We start from the raw sequence: 19,240 nt of genomic DNA on the forward strand, positions 1-19,240 counted from the left end.
TCTGCGCGGCACCAGGCGCCGTAAAGGGTTAGGGCGACAGCGGAACCTCCGGAGCCCGAGGCGTCCCGGAGCAGCTCCGCAGCCGGAAGGCCCAGGCTCCTCTCGCGCCCGCCCAGCCCCATCCTCATCTCGGGGGCGGGGCCGCGCCCAGGCCCCGCCCCTCCCCGCCCTGCCCCCGGCGCCGGGGGCAGCCACGCCCGCGGAGTTTTCCGCCGAGGGGGCTCCTCCTCCCGCCCCGCCCTGACTGCTGTGGCGCCCGCGACTCCCCAGTGCCCCGAGTGCCCGGCGAGCGCGAGAGGGACCCAGCCCTAGGCAGAACCCAGGCGCCGCGCCCGGGACACTCGCGGAGAGAGCGACTCCCTCCCACGTCCCAGTTCGCCCCTAGCGTCCCGGGTCCCTGTGGCCAGGTGAGTGAGGGTCCCGGGCCGGCCGGGGGCCTAGGACGGGGCGGAGGCAGTGCCCCGCGGTCCCGCGGGTGAGGCCCGGGGCTATCCAGCGCCCAGCCCGGGGCGGCCCTGCGTCTTCCTGGTTGCACGGCAGGCATGCGGTGGGGGGCAGAGGAGGGCGTCGGTGGGTCCCGGGCGGGCTGTGTCGGCCTGGCTGCCCCATCGATCAGCTGCGGCGTCGGCAACTGCCCCCTCCCGTAGGATAGGGGTGCACTCGCCGGGCCCCCTGGGCTCAGGGGTCAAGGGCTCAGTCTGAGTCTGGGTAGGGTCGGGGGCGCGCACGATGGCGGGCCCGGGGCCTTGACCCTGCGCGCAGGAGGCGACCGGCCGCAGGAGGGATGCGGGAGGCCCGACCCCTCCTCCGCCCCTCGGAGCCTTCTAGGGTGCGCGCGCCCTTCCAGGCAGGGCTCGGGGAGGGCAAGCAGAGAAGGCTGCCTTCAGGACTTTCCTCCGAAACTGGGAGCACGCAGATCCTGGGAGCTGCTACCATTATTGCAGTTTATTTGCAAGGAACTCTCCCCAGTGTTTGAGAGAATGTGGGAGCCATCCCAGGTGCTGTGGCTGCCTTCAGGGCTTCCCCAGCCTTGATCCCCAGTTTCAGAAAGGGATTCCAGGACTTGCATCTCCCCACGGGCGCAGGCCAGGCCCTTAAGACTTAGAAAGATAAAATGCTCTGTTGGTTTAAAGGAGAGATGTGAAGTTTGTCACGTAGAGACTCTGGAGGAGAAAAGTTAAGCCAGCCAGTGCTAGCCCAAGCTGGGAGCAGTTGGCCCCGGCATTTCTGTCTCTGCCCTCCAATCAGTGACCTCTCTGTGGAGACTGGGAGTTTGTGGTAGCTCTCCCCTCTGTTCTCTACCCTGGGCATGGCGTGGAGCTGTGAAGCCAAGCCCCTGCCCTGCCCTGCCCTGCCTGCACAATAGGGACTAAAGGCTGGCAGGGCAGGGCCTGGTATGCTCACCCCTCACTGGCTTTCCTTGCTTCCCTCATTCCTTTTATGCAGCAGTCAGTTGTTGGGGATTCCAGGAGGATTAACGGGGCCCTTTTCCTCAAGGCATTCTTTGTGCTGCAAGGTGTTGCCTGGCAAGAGAGGCCAGGTGAGGTGCCAAGGCAGTTTGTTGCCCTGGCGTTGGGTGCCCACTACCTTGGGCGCATACTTCGCTATCTTGTATCTGACTATTGTCTGTGCTTGGTTTCCTTATCTGTAAAATGAGGGTAATACTAATCCCTGCCTCACAGGCTTGTTGTGAGATTCAGTGCATTCATTTATTTAACAACCATACAGCGCTCAGGTATGGACCAGACAGGTGGTGACTGCTGCACCATACTTTTTTGTCCCAGGTGGGTGTCACCCGGATTAGCCATAAAGTGTGTGAGGCAGGCCTGGCTCATAAGTAATCAGGTGTAAGCATCAAAAAATAGTAGCAGTGGAAGGTCCAGCTAAAGTTGAAATGCACTTTTCCTGAACCATCTTTCTGGCTTAGCTCATGCTAAGCTCATGCTCTCTGTCTTCCTGGAATGCCCTCCCTCCCTTGTCTTGCCCAGGATTCTCCACCCTCCTGGGAGCCATCTGGGTGCCTGCTCCCTAGCAGGAGGAATGGGATGTGCTCTGAGCTCACTCAGCCCCTCCGGCACTGACCCAGTTCTCATCTATCGAATTGTGTAGTATTTGTGTGGCCATGTGGCTTATCTCTGCCCGGTCCTCTGACTCTGGAGGGTGGGGCTGTTTCTAACTTACCTCTTGGTGGCAGCACTCAGATGGGCCTTGCCTAATATAGGTGCTCAGGAAGTTAGTTGTCATTAATTGAACAACAGAGGCAGCGCAGGGAAGTGGTTTTCCTGTGGTTAAAATATGGGACCTTGAAGGCTGGGTTTGGATAGGCAGAGAAAAGTGGGGAGGGTGAGATGGAGATGAACTGGGACTAAGAGGTGGGAGTGGAAGTCCCATCTGATGCCTTTAAGCATGATATTTTAGAAGGGGCCCACCTTGGGTGGATGTGTCTAGAAGGCCAGGATTGATTAGTGATGCCTAGGTAATGTGTTTGGGGACGTGATGTGTGGCTTGGGATGAGAGGAGTGGGAGTTGAGACAGAATAGGTTAGTGTGGGTTCTTCTTGGGAACTCACTGTAGAAGAGAAACTGGTGTGAGCAGGAGGTGAATGTGGAACCATAATGCCTGCTGAATGCTGGAACATCAGAGGTCCCAGAAACTTTCTGGTGCACCCCCTCCTTCCTCTTGGATTCACCTCCCTTCTTCCTCTCTCTCTCTTTTTTTCTTTTCTTTTCTTTTTTTTATTTTTGAGACGGAGCTCACCCTGTCGCCCAGGCTGGAGTGCAGTGGCACAATCTTGGCTGACTGCAACCTCCGCCTCCTAGGTTTAAGTGATTATCCTGCCTTAGCCTCCTGATTAGCTGGGATTACAGGCATATGCCACCATGCCTGACTAATTTTTGTATTTTTAGTGGAGACAAGGTTTCACCATGTTGGCCAGGCTGGTCTTGGACTCCTGACCTCAAGTGATCTACCCACCTCGGCCTCCCAAAGTGCTGGGATTACAGGCGTGAGTCACGATGCCTGGCCTCCTCTCTCTTCTTAACCACCGTCTTCTCCTGTAAGCCTGAAGCAGTTCCTGGCACTTGGTTCCATAAGGAAGCATCCACGCGAGGGTATGCTTCACCAGCACAGCCAAAAAAACAGACTTTTCACTTTCTCTGGATTTTTCTCTGCAACACCCTCTGATCCCATTGCCCCCAGAATAGTAGGAATTTTGAGTGATACTTAGGAACGCTCTTAGGATTAATGAAGAAACTGAGGTTTTCTTGGTGAGAGTTTGTATTTTTAAGGGAGTTGTTGAAATTCAATGGAGCTGTCTGATAACCACTGAAACTGTTACACATTAGGCTTACTGACGCTATCTCCGATAACCCATGAAATAAAACCTGATAGTCACATAGTTGTTTGTTATTGGGGAAGATCCTGAAAGTACAGCCTGAACAGCGATCCAAACCACTGCTGGCCTTGCCCACGCTGATGTGAGGAAGGAACAGGTGGGAGCAACCAAGGAGTTGGGGGACAGAATTCTCTGTGCTGGGTAACCTGGGACAAGCCACCCAGCCACACAGAGCCCCCATGTTCTGGATGATCAAATGCCTGCCTGGAATGGAGAATCAGATGAGAAGATGTTCCCAAAGGGGTTTGAGATAAGGGGGTGGTGATGACAATGTTGATAATCGTGGGTGTGTGACTGCCTGGAGCTGTCAAGCCGGGGGTAGAGCATGTGGTGGTCAAAGCCTGGTTCTGGGATCTCTAGTTTTCCAGGGGCTTGGGCGCTCTGCCTTAGCAGCGAAGAAGGAAAGGAAATTGAGAGGGAAGTCAGGCGTCCCCTGCCCCTCACACCTGGGAGCAGCTGGCATGGAGGATGTGAGATGGGGAGAATCTAAGTGAGGGCAGAGAGGAGAAACATGGAGTCTGCTCACAGGGAGGCTGAGGGAGCAGATCCAGCCTGGGGAGTGGCACCACTGGGGGAAAGGGCGTGTGTGTCGGTGGGGAAGGAGTGGTGATGATAGATGTGAGCTTGCTGTGTCTACTAAAAAGGTCGTGGCTATTTTTAGGAAGTAGGTGACAAGGCATGTTCCTGTAGAACTGCTTGTTGCCAAGCAGTTGGCCTCGCCCTTTGAGATGTGCATAAAAGGAGAGACCGCCCCCACTCACCCTCGAGTCATCCCCCTGGTGTCCCTGAGACCTGGGACACTGGACGAGGACCAGGTTTGGAGGATGAAGATCACGCATTTGGTTTTGGACCTGTTGTGTTTGAGGTGTCTTTGAGATATCAAATAAGCTGGTGGGTCTGGGGCTCAGGGGGTGTTGCCTAGACACACATTTGTCTAGGTTGTGTTTGTATTTGAAGTTGTGGGCATGGCGAGATTGAAGAACTCACCTCAAACAGCTGAGTAAAGGAAGATGAGCCTATAAAGGACCCAGAAAAAGAGCGGCCTGAGAGGGGCCCAGAAAGCCAGGACAGGGTTGTATCAGGAGCCAGGGTGAGTCTGCTTTGTGGAACAGAGTGGTCAGCTTGGCATCACGGCTGTGGTCAGTGATGTGGAAGAGATGCGTCTGCCTTTGCTGCTCTGGTGGGATGATGGCAGCAGTTGGAATAAATGGGTGAGGAGTAGCAGGACATGAGGATCTGATGATAGTAAGTTTAGACAGGCTCTGAAATGTTGGCTTTGAAGGCAAGGAGGATGTCATTGAGGCAGTGTTTGATTCTGTTTCCTCGATTTACCCTCCTGCTCCCTTTCACTGCCACTGACATCCCTCCCCACAGTGTTCCATGCTCATGAGACCTAGGTGCCTGCAAGGGTTTGCTCCTTTCACAAAACGGATTCATTCTCATGAATGAATGAATGAATGAATGAAGCATGTTTCCCAGGCTGGTCTCAAAGCTCTGGCCTCCAGCAGTCCCCCTGCTTCAGCTTCCCGAAGTGCTGGGATTACAGGAGTGAGCCATTGTACTTGGCTGGTATTAAATTTTCTTTGTGGCCAACTGCATGATCAATATTAACATGTTTGATGGACGTGAAAGGAGAAAATAGGTACTCTGCGGGACGCTGACTTTAGATATATCTGTTAAGTTCAGTTGTTCTTATATCCCTGCTTACCTGGCTGTCAGATTCTGGGAGGTATGACAAAAACTCTCACTATAATTTGTTTGTTTGTTTGTTTTGAGATGGATTTTCACTCTTGTTGCCCAGGCTGGAGTGCAATGGCGCCATCTCGGCTCACTGCAACCTCCGACTCCTGGGTTCAAGTGATTCTCCTACCTCAGCCTCCCTAGTAGCTGGGATTATAGGCGCCCGCCACCACTCCCAGCTAATTTTTTGTATTTTTAGTACAGACAGCGTTTCACTGTGTTGACCAGCCTGGTCTCAAACTCCTGACCTCAGGAGATCCACCTGCCTCAGCCTCCGAAAGTGCTGGAATTACAAGCATGAGCCACTGTGCGTAGCCTCACTGTAGTTTTTCAAAGTCCAGCTCTACTTATATTTGTGGAAGTTGTAGTCTTTTGAATTTGGCTTTCTTGTTTCTTGTATACAGGTTTATCAAGCTGATCTTCCTACCTTGTGTCATTTGTTGGTTATTTAATGCCTTTGGTCTTTGGCCTTAAATCCTATATTGTCTGTGTTTTAGGACAATATATGGCCAAGGATCTGGGAGAATCTCTTTTCTTTACAGTCTTAAAATTACTAAATAAGTACATTTTATAAGACAGTAAATGAAAGGCTCAGAAATTTAAATGTAGGCCGGGCGCGGTGGCTCACGCCTGTAATCCCAGCACTTTGGGAGGCCGAGGCGGGTGGATCACGAGGTCAAGAGATCGAGACCACCCTGGTCAACGTGGTGAAACCCCATCTCTACTAAAAATACAAAAAATTAGCTGGGCATGGTGGCGCGTGCCTGTAATCCTAGCTACTCAGGAGGCTGAGGCAGGAGAATTGCCTGAACCCAGGAGGCGGAGGGTGCAGTGAGCCGAGATCGCGCCATTGCACTCCAGCCTGGGTAACAAGAGCGAAACTCCGTCTCAAAAAAAAAAAAAGAAATTTAAATGTAGGCATCAGTCAGAGGACATTCAAGCCCTTTAGTTTCTGTTCAGGCTCACACAGAGTGGTTAGTAATCAGGTCTCACTGATAATCACGAGCTCCCTGTCCTTGGCTGTCCTGATGGTCCCCATGATAGCTGGATTTTTAGGAGAGGTGGCTAAAATGAGATTTGTGTCCAAACTCTGGGGACGTTGCCTAGGAACCTCTTCTTTCACTTTGCAGTTCCCGCCCCCTTCCTGTAGATCCAAGGAGCAGACTGCTCTGCCTCGCATTTACGTGTTTCCTTCCTCATTCGAGGCAGCAAGATGAGTTTTTGACGGGGTAGCCAGTACACAAACACTTTCCAGGGCCGGAGGGCAGAAAGATGCAGGCCACAAGTGTTAAGCTCGTCTCTGTGCTTGTGTTTTATGCCACATAAACTATCTCAGCATGCTGGACTAGCCTACGCCTCGTTGTACCCTGAGATCCTAGTGAGTAGTTCTCCAAGTCCTGTGTTTACAGATAAAGGCAAATGCCCGAGAGAAATGGCTGGAAAAACCCCTTGACCTGCTAAGGCAGGATTATCGAAAAGTCCTCAATGTACGTATTTTTAAATTTTATATAGTTTTTCATTTTTATTTATTTTGAGACCGGATTACAAGACTGACTAATTTTTGTATTTTTGGTAGAGACAGGGTTTTCCCATGTTGCCCAGGCTGGTCTCAAACTCCTGGATTCAAGTGATCTGCCCGCCTCAGCTTTCCAAAGTGCTGGGATTACAGACATGAGCCACTGCACCCGGCCAACCACTGTGCCCAGACTATATTTTTTTTTTTTTTTTTTTGGAAACAGAGTCTCACTCTGTTGCCCAGGCTGGAGTGCAATGGTGCAATCTTAGCTCATTGCAACCTCGGACTCCTGGGCTCAAGGGATTCTCCTGCCCCAGCCTCCCAAGTAGCTGGGATTACAGACATGCGCCACCGTGACCAGGTAATTTTTGTGTTTTTAGTAGAGACGGTGTTTCATCATGTTGCCCAGGCTGGTCTTGAACTCCTGACCTCAGGTGATCCACCTGCTTTGGCCTCCCAAAGTGCTCGGATTACAGGTGTGAGTCACCATGCCCGGCTGCCTATTTTTAATGTTAATATTTCCACCTCTGGTTTTTCTTTGCATTTATTTGGTATGTCTTTGACCAACCCTTAGTTTTAAATGTTTCTTTCCCACTTAAAAAAGTTTTTCTTGAAGATGGAAGCTTCATTAAAAAAAATTGTTTCTCTTATACAATCAGCACATGGTTGGGGGTGGATGGAGGATGACGGAAGACAATAACAGCAACAAACCTAATTGCATGGTTTCTGTCTTTGGGAGAGGAATTCTGACTTCACATACCATGTGTACTTGATTTTATTCCTTGCATCTTGCTTATCACTTATACTTGCATGTTACTCCTTTCCTGATTTTTGCTGTTTGGGTTAAGCAATACATCATCTTCTCAATGCCACCTGTATTACGATTCAGGTTTGGTTGTGAGTGAAGAGAGGATACTCCCTCTCTCTCTTTTTCTCTCTCTCACTCTCACTCTTTCTTGAAAAGTTAGAGTCCAGGTTAAGTGTGTGTTCCACGAGGTTGTTCAGGCTCCTTCTGGACTGTTGTCCCTAACATTCTCTAGGGCTGTGGTTTTCAAACTTGAGCATGTATAAGAACAATCTGGAAGGCTTGTTAAAACACAGATTCTTAGATTGACTGCACCCCTAATCTTTCTGATTTAGGAGATCGGCAATGGGACCTGGGCATCTTAATTGCTTATAGGCTCCCAGATTGTGTCATGCCGCCAGTCTCTGGGCCACATTTTGGGTAGCACCGTTTAGGTGCCTCCCTTACCTGCATAGCCCAAGACTGCTCACTTTCACATCCCCATGGCAGGCCCTCCGAGCTGCTAGGAGTCTGAGAAACAGTCCTTAGTTGGGGCTGCTGTGTGCCAGGCTATGGTGAGTGTTCTGTTACTAAAGCAAGAGAGAACAGATGGTTGAGGAGGACAACCAGAAGTTTCTGGAACACCACCCACTGCTCTCCTGAATTTGAAACTACTACTGCTATGCTTACCAGTCTTGCTATTGGCTAAGCCTGTGTTCCTCAGGTTAGGAAGTGGGGATGGTTTCTCATGACAGTGGCAATCCTGCAGGCAGTGCAAACAAGGCAGCCTCTGTTCCTGTGGGCTTGTGCACAGGCTGGCAAGCTGCTGTGACTTTGCTGCTGCCCCGAGAGTCATCTGCTGCTCCCAAACGTCTGGTCTGGCATCCACCTGCTCCGTCTCTGGATCCACCACCAGATCTTCCAGACCCCATGGGATCAAGGGGCCCCTCCAAGACCCAGTGGGATAGGGGTTATTTTTTTGTGCTACCTCCTCCCAGCTTGCCTTCTTCAACTCCAAATGTGATACCTAGGTGACTGTTTCTTGGACAGCTTGGGGGCGGAGGCCATTTGAACCCTGAACTGAGGTGGGGCTGATGTTTGGTCTCCATGGCTGGTAATATCCTTGAGAGATCAGAGCAGTGGTTGCCAACCCCCATTCTCTGTTGTCATCAACACACAGGGAGGTGATCTGGAGAGAAACAGGGTCACAAGGCTCCCATGGAGCGGCTGGTGCTTTTCTGTATGGCTTGATTATATGGGACATTATTTGGGGGGCAGCAGTCATTTTCTTCTTCTCTCTTTCTGAGGTTTAACCTCTTTGTATTTCTCAAGTCCGTTCCCCAGCCTGAGAAGGTGGGATGGAGCCCAGAAATGCATTGAGTGTTGGGGGACCAGCCTGGTCCATAATGCACTGGTCTGGAAATCCAGGGACGTGGTTCTAATCATTGCCCTGCCCCACGCCAGCTCTGAGACCTCAGGCAGAGTCCTCCTGCTCTCTGGGCCTCAGCTGCCACCTCAAATAAAATAAACCAGTTGAATTAAGTGATTTCATGAAGGCCCCTCCCAGCTCCAGTATGTTAGGATTCTCATGTAATCCAAATGCCAGTGCACTGGGAATTGAGTTTATCTTGAAGAAGTGTCTTTCAGAACCTGCTTGCTCAAGTTCAGCTCCTTGGTGAGGCCCCAGATGCTGCCCATTGCCACTCTCCCAGCCTGAGCTGCCCCAGGTGCCAGGGCTCAGAGGGGAGGTCTGAGGCGTAGCCTGGCTAATGATTGACATAGGCTGCAGCTATTTTTAGTTCCTGGCACGTGGGTGGGGAGCTGAATGCTTAACAGCACCTGCGTAGGCTTTTTGTTTAGTGCCTGGGAAAATGTAGTCAGGGTTGGTGGAGTGCTGCCCTGAGACTAGCTGGCTGGTTTGGTGACCTAATGGCCCCTGCGACCAGCAAGGGCAGGGCACTGGGGCTCTGGAGCCCCCACCCAGGGTCCCCACCCCCTTCTCAGAAGTGCTTGGGATGTTCATACGCCCACTCACATCACTTAAGGTCCTGCCTTGGGGTTGGGGAGAGGGAAATGTCCTAGATGTGTCCCCCCTGCCCCCAGAATTCCTGGGGCCTATGTAACAGAGGCTACCCAAACAGGTGCCACCCAGAGAATGGAAGAAATGAGTCAGGGTCCACTGGGATTCCTGCCAATATTCAGTATGTGTCAAGGACCTCATGGTTCCAGCCCTGTGGCAGGCGGTGGTGGGAGACAGGAGGAGAGGCCTGTCCTATAGCCTGCAGCAACTGATGCTCTCACGGGGAGGCCTAGAAAAAGTGTCTGACTCTGGCACTTGGGTGTGTGAACTTTGCATGTCAGGAGCCAGCTCAGCCTTGGTTCCCTTGCTTATAAAATGAGGGTGATAATACCTATCCAATAGGAGCATTGTGGAGGTTAATGAGGTGGTATATAGGAAGGTAATATGTGTATCTATCCTAGGAGTTAGAAAAAGGGGAGCTTATTAGAACTCTAGAGAATGTGGAAAACATTTTAGGACAAGTGCTGGGAGAGTTCCAGGAACAGTGAGCATTGTGGGTGGGAGATCAGGTGGGCTTCCTGAAAGAGGTGTGATATGGTTTGGCTGTGTCCCCACCTAAATCTCATCTTAAATTCCCACATGTTGTGGGAGGGACCTGGTGGGAGGTAATCAAATCACAAGGGTAGGTCTTTCCTGTGCTGTTCTTGTGATAGTGAATAAGTCTCACAAGATCTGATGGTTTTATTTTTTATTTTATTTTCTTCATTTACTCATTTATTTTTTTGAGATGGAGTTTTGCTCTCATTGCCCAGGCTGGAGTGCAGTGGCACAATCTCGGCTCACTGCAACCTCTGCCTCCCGGTTTCAAGCGATTTTCCTGCCTCAGTGTCCGAAGTACAGGCATCTGCCACCATACATACTGGCTAATTTTGTTTTTGTATTTTAGTAGAGATGAGGGTTTCACCATGTTGGCCAGGCTGGTCTCGACCTCCTGACCTTGTGATCTGCCCACCTTGGCCTCCTAAAGTGCTGGAATTACAGGCATGAGCCACCGTGCCCAGCCTGATCTGATGGTTTTATAAAGGGGAGTTTCCCTGTACAAGCTCTCTTCTCTTGTCTGTTGCCACGTGAGATGTGCTTTTTACCTTCCGCCATGATTGTGATGCCTCCCCAGCCAAGTGGAACTGTGAATCCAATAAACCTCTTTCTTTTGTAAATTGCCCAGTCTCAGGATGTCTTTATCAGCAGTGTGAAAGTGGACTAACTTCATCTAGACTCAGGGAAGGCCAAGAGAGTCAGACCAGCTAGAGGGATTACCTGAGCAGAGGTGTCCTGAAAAGGGAAATTGCTGAGCTGGGCTGGGCTAAGGACATGCATTTTCTGTGCTTCTCTCCATCATGCATGTCCCTGAGGTACCTTGAGTTATCTTGCTGTTCTTCAGTGGCCCAGTGTGAATGACTTTTGGCCCCCAGACTGCTTGACACAGCTTAGGATGCCAGCTGCAGAAGGGTCAGCCCATTCCCAACTGAAGGTGTTTTCTCCTCCAGAGTGAGCTGCAGATTCTTGCGGCTTCTAGCTACATGCCACTGACTGGGGACGTTGGTACCATTTGAAGAGCAGTTCTTGATAACGGCTATTTGGAGAGGTTTCCTGAGGCTTTTAGGCAGAGCAGGGTACTCAGCCATTTGGAGCTAGAATATACACTCTCTTAAGTCTCCCAGGCTTGAAGGGCCTGGGCTTCCAGAGTGGTTTAAACAGGCACCAAGGACTGGCTGATGGGCATCACGGCCTCCTCGGGAGAGACCAGGGAGCACCTTGCTGCCCCATCACACTCTTCAGTCTTCTCCACCTCTCTTCCTCAGCCTATGGTGAGAGAAGGGCCTGTGCCAGCCATGCACAAGGAAATGGGATGGCTCATCACACAACAACTGGAAAGGCCTTGGTAAACCTCTATTCCTGAGATCACAAATGCAGATTCCTGCAAGGACAGCCCAGGTAGCTGAATGGGGGAGGGAGGGAGGTGTACAGCTGTTGCCAGCCCTAGCCGAGTGTCACCATGCAGGAATGTGGGGCCCTTGGTGCCAGAGCTCCTCCTGTTTTAATATTTTTGAAAGATTTAAGCCAGAGTCTCCCCCTTTTCCAGCCCTTTCCTCCCTCCAGTGAAATAATGCTATTGAGCTGCAAAAGCCTTCAGGAGTCCCAGGTTCCAGGAGGCAGCATAGCAGACCACTGAGGCCCTGCAGGCGCACTCATTGGATATAGGTAAGGTAGACAAGGCCCGAAGGGCTTAGGTTTGCCAAGGCCCATCAGAGAACGGCCAGTTTCTCAGATGCCCCTATGCTCCGCTCCCAAGGAACACATTTTCTGAATTCTTTGTCTTCCTCCCCACTCTTCCTGGGAATGGCTCTTAAATATTGTAGTGTGTGTTTTCTTGGAAGTGCGCTATTGTGTTTATCTCTCCAGCTAGAGAGAAAGCATGATGCAGGCCAAGATTTTATTTTTTTCTTCCCTATCCTGTGGAGTCTAGTCCAGCCCCTGGTGCCTCCATAAACCCAGGTAGGATTACTGTGAAGCTAACAAAACGGAAGCTTCAGGTACCCGGACTCACAGCACCCTAGTGAGGGGCCGTGGGAGGGGCCCTAGCAGTGAGTTCACGGAGTCATATGGTTCATAACATTTGCAAAAAACTAAGATGTTCTGCATTTTTTGTCCTGAAGAGGACTCCTAAAATCTTGTAAGCTTCAGGCCCCACAAAACCTGGACCTACTGTAGATGCCGGTACCAGTCCCAGAGAGTGGCTGCTAGTGTTTTGTTTTAACTTTCCCCTAAAAGCTATATGCCTATTTTTTCAGAAAGCAGCTGAAGAATGTAGTTCACCAGGCTGCTCAGCGTGGTGAAACCCTGTCTCTACTAAAAATACAGAAATTAACCAGCATGGTGGCACATGCCTATAATCCCAGCTACTCGGGAGACTGAGGCTGCAGTGAGCCAAGATTGCAGCACTGCACTCCAGCCTGGGTGACCACTCCAGCCTGGGGACAGAGTGAGAGACTGTCTCAAAAAACAGAAGAATGTAGTAATACTCTCTTTTTTTTTTTTTTTTTTTGAGACAGAGTCTCCCTCTGTCACCCAGGCTGGAGTGCAATGGCGTGATCTTAGCTCACTGCGGCCTCGGCCTCCCGAGTAACTGGGATTATAGACATGTGCCACCACACCTGGCTAATTTCTGCATTTTTAGTAGAGATGGAATTTTGTCACGTTGGCCATCCTGGTCTCGAACTCCTGGCCTCAAGTGATCTGTTTGCCTTGGCTTCTTTTTTTTTTTTGAGATGGAGTTTCACTCTTGTTACCCAGGCTGGAGTGCAATGGCGCGATCTCGGCTCACCACAACCTCCGCCTCCTGGGTTCAGGCAGTTCTCCTGCCTCAGCCTCCTGAGAAGCTGAGATTACAGGCACGCGCCACCGTGCCCAGCTAATTTTTGTATTTTTTAGTAGAGACGGGGTTTCACCATGTTGACCAGAATGGTCTCGATCTCTTGACTTCGTGATCCACCCGCCTTGGCCTCCCAAAGTGCTGGGATTACAGGCGTGAGCCACCGCGCCCGGCTGCCTTGGCTTCTTAAAGTGCTGGGATTACAGGCGTGAACCACCCTGCCTGGCAGATAATTTTCTCTCTAAAGTTAGATAATAACGAATGCTTATTTTATTATGCTTTATAACTCATAAATATGTTGTATTTGTTGCTATATTATAAAAAATATTTTATAATAAAAAATGAAAAAAGCCAAATATGTGGATCCAAAAGGCTTATAATGAAACCAGCAGTCCCCTGACACATCCTTTCTCTTTCTTTCTCCAGAGTTAACCATTTTTAACTACCTCATTATTTTTAATTAATAGGCTTATGTTACTGTTTCTTAATTTGTCAGTTTTGAAATATTTTGACTTCCTGCTTGATAGCTAAGGAACCAATACATACATCAATATTTAATGTCTGCATTATTGTGACCATAAATTACATTGTTTGATGCTGTGCCAGTAGTGTGCTGTGGTCACACATTAGGAGTAGGAGTACAGTCCTTCGTGTCCCGTTATTCCTCAAGTGGATGCTTTCCCCATTTTGGGGCCTGATTTTCTGTGTGTCTGTTGTTCCAAACTGGTCTAGTTGCTCCCCAGGCCTGCTGCTCAACTATAATCTGGGGACTACTTTTTACAGTCTTCTGTGTTAGATTCCCCTGTTCCTAGATCCTATATATTTTATCTTCTTTATTTTCCTTACTTATGTTCTCATTTTGCTGAAATCGTCCAAAAGTTCCTAAGAAAAGTGCATGGGAGGTAGGTTTTTGCTTTTCATTTTTGAAGCTTTGTATGCCTCCAAATATCTCTGTTCCATCCTCTCAGTAGTGGATAATTTAGCTGGCTATAGAATTATAATCTGAAAATAATTTCCTTTCTGAACACTGAACACATTATTCCGTTGTCTTGTAGTTTCCAGTGTGGCTGTTGACATCCAGTGTCCTTACAGTTCCCCAGAAAAAGGACCCTCATTTCTTCTTTTCTGAAGTTTTAGTATCTTTTCTTTGCTTCTTGGGCTCTCAAATTTTACAGTGATTGCTGATCTTTTTGTTTTATGGCTATAATATTTTCTCTCAGGATATTGATTATATTTTTGTCCTCTACTTCTCATCGTCTGTATCTTTGGTTCCTTTTCTTCTGTTTTGGTCTCTGCCTTTCTTGGTAGAGCCTTCCTCAGATATTCTGTGACCCTTTGCTGTCTGTTTATATGAAGAGGGAGCCCACACAAATCTGATTAGCGTGCATAGGTGAAATGTACAGGAGGGGCAGGATTTTATCACATCTCTTCCCCCTTCGGTATGTTTCTTGAAAGGAAGTCATTCCCCAATATTGCAAAATTAACCTCTTTTCAGCCCTGGTCTTCTCACTGTACCTGCTGTTGCCTTGGGCAAGAAGCAGCAACCCAGGCTTGAACTCCCACAGGCAGCTCCCCGCCCCATGGAATACAAAGAAACATCCTAGAGAACTGGGCCTGAGTCTGCCAGCGGGCTCTGAGGACAATAAGCCTCTGTACCCACCCTGCCCTGGGGACGATGAGCTCTTGCCTGGGAGTGGGGGTGGGGGGGATTTGGCACCAGCCCTCTTAGGGTCTTGCTGTATCACCTTGGTGTGCCATGTTCTCCTCTCCGTCATTTTGAATTGGGGTGAGGTGGGGTGGGTTGAAATGAACTGAGTCATCTCTGAGGTGCTAAACTGACCTCTGGCATCTGATTGTAAGGTCCTGGCCGATGGGATATGATGGCCCTGCCTGTGCAACTCTGCTGACTGGGAGTGTGTAGCCTGGCCACGCAGAAGCCACCGAGGGCCCGAGTCCCCTGGTGTCTCATGTTGACTGGTAATTCAAGTTAGTACACCTGTGCCAAGCCCCGTTGCCAACATGTGGGAGAGGCAAGCACCTGGTCCCTGCTTCCATTGTTGGAAAGGGCTTTTTTTTGTAGTCTTGGTGGTTTAATGCTTTCCTTTTCGAAGAAACCTTGCTGAGTTAGGTAGACGTGTCCACATAGCTCTTATGCAAAGAGAGCAGAGACCCTTGGAAAGAGAATGCCATAGAAGGATATGGAGGGAAAGAGAGAAGGAATAGTCACTGTATGTATTAGTTTTCTTTAAGGTTTTTTTTTTTTGAGACAGTCTTGCTCTGTCGCCCAGGCTGAAGTGCATTGGCACAATCCTGGCTCACTGCAACCTCCGCCTCCTGGGTTCAAAGCAATTCCTGATTAGTGGAGATTACAGGTGCGTGCCACCACACCTGGCTAATTTTTGTGTTTTTATTTTTATTTTTTGAGACAGAGGTTTGCTCTTTTTGCCCAGGCTGGAGTGCAATGGCATGATCTCGGCTCACTGCAGCCTCTGCCTCCCAGGTTCAAGTGATTCTCCTGCCTCAGCTTCCCCAGTAGCTGGAATTACAGGTACCTGCCACCATGCGCAGCTAATTTTGTATTTTTAGTAGAGACAGGATTTCACCATGTTGGCCAGGCTGGTCTTGAGCTCCTGACCTCAGGTGATTCGCCTGCCTCAGCCTCCCAAAGTGCTGGGATTATAGGCGTGAGCCACTGTGCCTGGCCAATTTTTGTATTTTAATAGAGTCGGGGTCTCACTGTGTTGCCCAGGCTGGTCTCAAACTCCTGGCCTCATGTAATCTGCCCACCTCAGCCTCCCAAAGTGCTGGGGTTACAGGGATGAGCAACCGTGCCTGGCCAATAGTTTTCCTTAAACATTTTTTATTGTAAATTAACATTTATAATTATGTAAATTTATGGAGTACAAAGTGATGTTATAATCTATGAATACGATATGAAGTAATTAAAGCAAACTATTAAATATATATCACCTCAAATGCTTATTTTTTTTTTGCAGTGAGAAAGTTTAAAGTTTATTCTCTTAGCAATTTTGAGATGTGTAGTACTCTATTATTAACTATATCATGCTGTGCAAAGGAAAAAACATATTCCTCCTCTTTAACTGAGGAGTTTTGTTTTTTGTTTTTTTTGAGACAAGGTCTTGCTATATTGTCTGGGCTGAAGTGCAGTGGCTATTCATGGTGTGATCAAGGCCCACTGCAGCCTCAAACCCCTGGGCTCAAGCAATCCTCCTGCCTCAGGCTTCCAAGTTGCTGGGACTATAGACTACACCATTGTGCCCGGCTTGAGATTTTCTACCCTTTGACCATCATCTTCCCAACCCCTCACCACTGCATTGTGTACAATATATTAGTTTTCAATTACTGCTGTAACAAATTACTACAAACTTGTGGCTTAAAACCATGCAACTTTTTTTGTGGTAAAAATATACACAGAGCCTTGCACAGTGGCTCACACCTGTAATCTCAGCACTTTGGGAGGCCAAGGCATTGAGTGGTCCCTCACTGGTGCCTGAAATCTCCCCATTAATTCTTCTGCTTTTGAAGCTATCTCCTCCCCTCCACACCCTCATGTTAGGAGGCAAACCTCTAAGGGAAGGAGATGGTCAGACATTTTCTGATTATAGGGGATAGACTAAAGGAGGGTGCTAGAGAACTAGTGTGGGAGAGGGCCAGCCCAGAATGATAGGACTCATTGTACTGTGGGGAAACTGAGACCCAGAGTAGAGGGGCCCTTCTGGATGTCACACAGCATGTTGATGACAAAGCTGGGGCTGGAGTCTGGGCCTCCTGCCTCCCAGGCACCTGCTTTGTGTCTGCACCTCACCTGCTCTTTTGTCATGGTCTGTGGCATGTTTCCCTGACAGCCTGACTCAAGCCACAAATCCCTCAGGGAAAATGGGGCAGCCTAGGCTGAGCCTGGGGTGGTGTGGGGTGAGCTGCTCCTTTTGCTAAAGCAGCCTCTTGCTTCTCTCTGAGTGTGACCGATTTGCTTTCAGCCTGACTCTCACTGTGGGGTGGGGATGGGAGGAGGAAGCTTGTCATTGGGGGTCACAGGAACACTCAGAAGGGCATCCTTCTGAGGATAACGGAGGGTATCCTTAGTGAATGAGGAGCCTCTTATTGTGCCATTCTCTGTGCCACTCTCCACATCTTGCCCTGGTACCCATGTGCCTATCTTCCTGTCTTGGAACCTCCCAAGACTTCTTTCTCCCAGTTGTTGTCCCTCAGATCTTCCTCTCTTAGTCTGTTACTTGTCTTCTCTCTCCTCCTGGTGACTGACGCCTGTGTCTCTGGGCAGATTTTACTGGGACCTGACCGTGCTGCTGCTGATGGTGGGAAACCTGATCATCATTCCTGTGGGCATCACCTTCTTCAAGGATGAGAACACCACACCCTAGATTGTCTTCAGTGTAGTGTCAGACACATTCTTCCTCATCAACTTGGTCCTCAGCTTCCACACGGGATTGTGGTGGAGGACAACCCAGAGATCATCCTGGATCCACAGCGGATTAAGAAGAACTACCTGAAAAGCTGGTTCTTGGTAGGTTTCATTTCCTCCATCCCGGTGGACTACATCTCCTTTATTGTGGAGACACGCGTCCACTCAGAGGTCTACAAGACCTGGGCTCTGTGCATCGTCCATCTCATGAAGATCCTCAGCCTCTTACGTCTCTTATGCCTTTCCTGCCTAATTTGATATATTTACCAGTGGGAAGAAGTGAGTGGTCAGTGTACACCTCTTGGGGGATGGGCCACCCCCTCCGGAGGGAGTAAGGAACTGGCAGGGAACCTCAGATCATTGGGCATGAGCTGTCAGATTGTGGCAGGCACACCTGCTCCAAGAGGACAAATACTAGTAATTTCTTGACCTCTTATCATGTGCTAGATACTTTACATGCAGTATCTCAATGAAGTCCATAACATCTATAGAGGGAACCACATAGGTACATGTATATACTCATTTTTCACATGAAGAAGCAGAGAGACAGAAAAATTAAGTGACTTATACAAGGTTGCACAATTAGTAATTTGTGAACCTGGAACGTGAACTTAAGCTGATCACCTCCAGAGCCTACATTGTTAACCACTGCATTATGTTGTAGGGTTTGTAAACCCAAAAGCTTGTTGGAGACAGGCAGGGAATGGGGATGGTTTGAGAAACATTGAACAAGAACTCGGCGGGCCAACTCCATTCTGAACAAACCTCACTCATTCATGGGCTGAAGCAGTTGTCTGCAGCAGAGGAGCTAAGGGCTGTGCTGGGAGAAAGGGCAGCTGACCTTGCCAAGGGCTTTGATCTGTGTCTACCACCCACCCAAGTTACACAACTTGGCAGCAGCGGCAAGTAGGCCAGACTGGAGGATCCACTGTCTCTGTGAGGTAGCCCACCTTGGGGTCGGGCGGTCTGTGGGCTGGACAAGCTTCTGTGGAGGGCCATTTTCCACCCCATCCCTGTGCCACATGACTGACTTCCCAGCTTCCAGGACCCTCTTGCCTGGGCAGAAGTTCCCATGCTCAGGACATGAAGCCCCCACTCCCACCCCCACTGACAGCCTGGGCCTCAGCTGGCAGCACCCATGGCTGATGGTAGAGACAAGGGCAGACTCAAGTCAGAGGCGTCATGAACACACGTGCCACGGGAGAAGTGTGTGCACCAGTTTGGCAACGTCGCTCCATGGCAGAAATTCTCTCTGGCTTGGAAAATTTGCATTACTTATGCTGACAGAGAGGGGCCGTGACTCTCCCAAGTCATGCAGTTAGACCTCTGGTAGAACTGGGGCAGAATCCAGCTAGCTCTCTTGGCCCCCAGCATATAGTGTGGGCTGTCCCTGCCCAGTAAGTGGAATAGCACATTTAAGACCCCAGTTAAAATCCCACACTGCCTAGCTTGTAGCTTCAGGTCCATGTTGCCTCTCTGTGCCTCAGTCTCTTTATCTGCAAAATGGATATAAGTAGTACCTGATGTTTATAAAGCCTTAGCATGAAGCCTGGTGCAGAACTGTTTAATATATGTCCCTTCTGGCCGGGTGTGGCTCACACCTGTAATTCTAGCACTTTGGGAGGCCAAGATGGGTGGATTGCTTGAGGCCAGGAGTTCAAAACCAGTTTGGCCAACATGGTGAAACCCTGTCTCTACTAAAAAAAACAAAAAATTAGTTGGGCCTGGTGGTGAGTGCCTGTAATCCCAGCTACTCAGAAGGCTGAGGTAGGGAATTGCTTGAACTCAGGAGGTGGAGGTTGCAGTGAGCTAAGATCGTACCACTGCACTCCAGCCTGGGCAACAAGACTGAAACTCCATCTCAAAATATATGTGTGTGTGTGTGTGTGCGCGCGCGCGTATATATATATAT

At 49.6% G+C, this 19,240-nt stretch overlaps 1 long non-coding RNA gene across 4 annotated transcripts in view; it reads left to right on the forward strand.

The window, feature by feature from the left end:
* Positions 1–298: 298 nt before the first annotated feature.
* Positions 299–19,240, forward strand: part of LOC105709851 (uncharacterized) — a 38,586-nt gene continuing 19,644 nt past the window's right edge. For 3 of the 4 annotated variants that reach the window (XR_010341823.1, XR_010341822.1, XR_010341820.1), the window contains exons 1-2: positions 299–407; positions 17,188–17,430. This is a non-coding gene — a long non-coding RNA (uncharacterized LOC105709851). Of the gene's footprint in view, positions 408–6,074; positions 6,513–17,187; positions 17,431–19,240 lie in introns of those variants that run through there. The other variant, XR_010341821.1, reaches the window with a different exon arrangement.

Source organism: Aotus nancymaae, unplaced genomic scaffold (genome assembly GCF_030222135.1).
Source record: "Aotus nancymaae isolate 86718 unplaced genomic scaffold, 86718_ANA_hifiasm-v0.15.2.pri h1tg000010l, whole genome shotgun sequence".
NCBI classification, from domain to species: Eukaryota; Metazoa; Chordata; class Mammalia; order Primates; family Aotidae; genus Aotus; species Aotus nancymaae.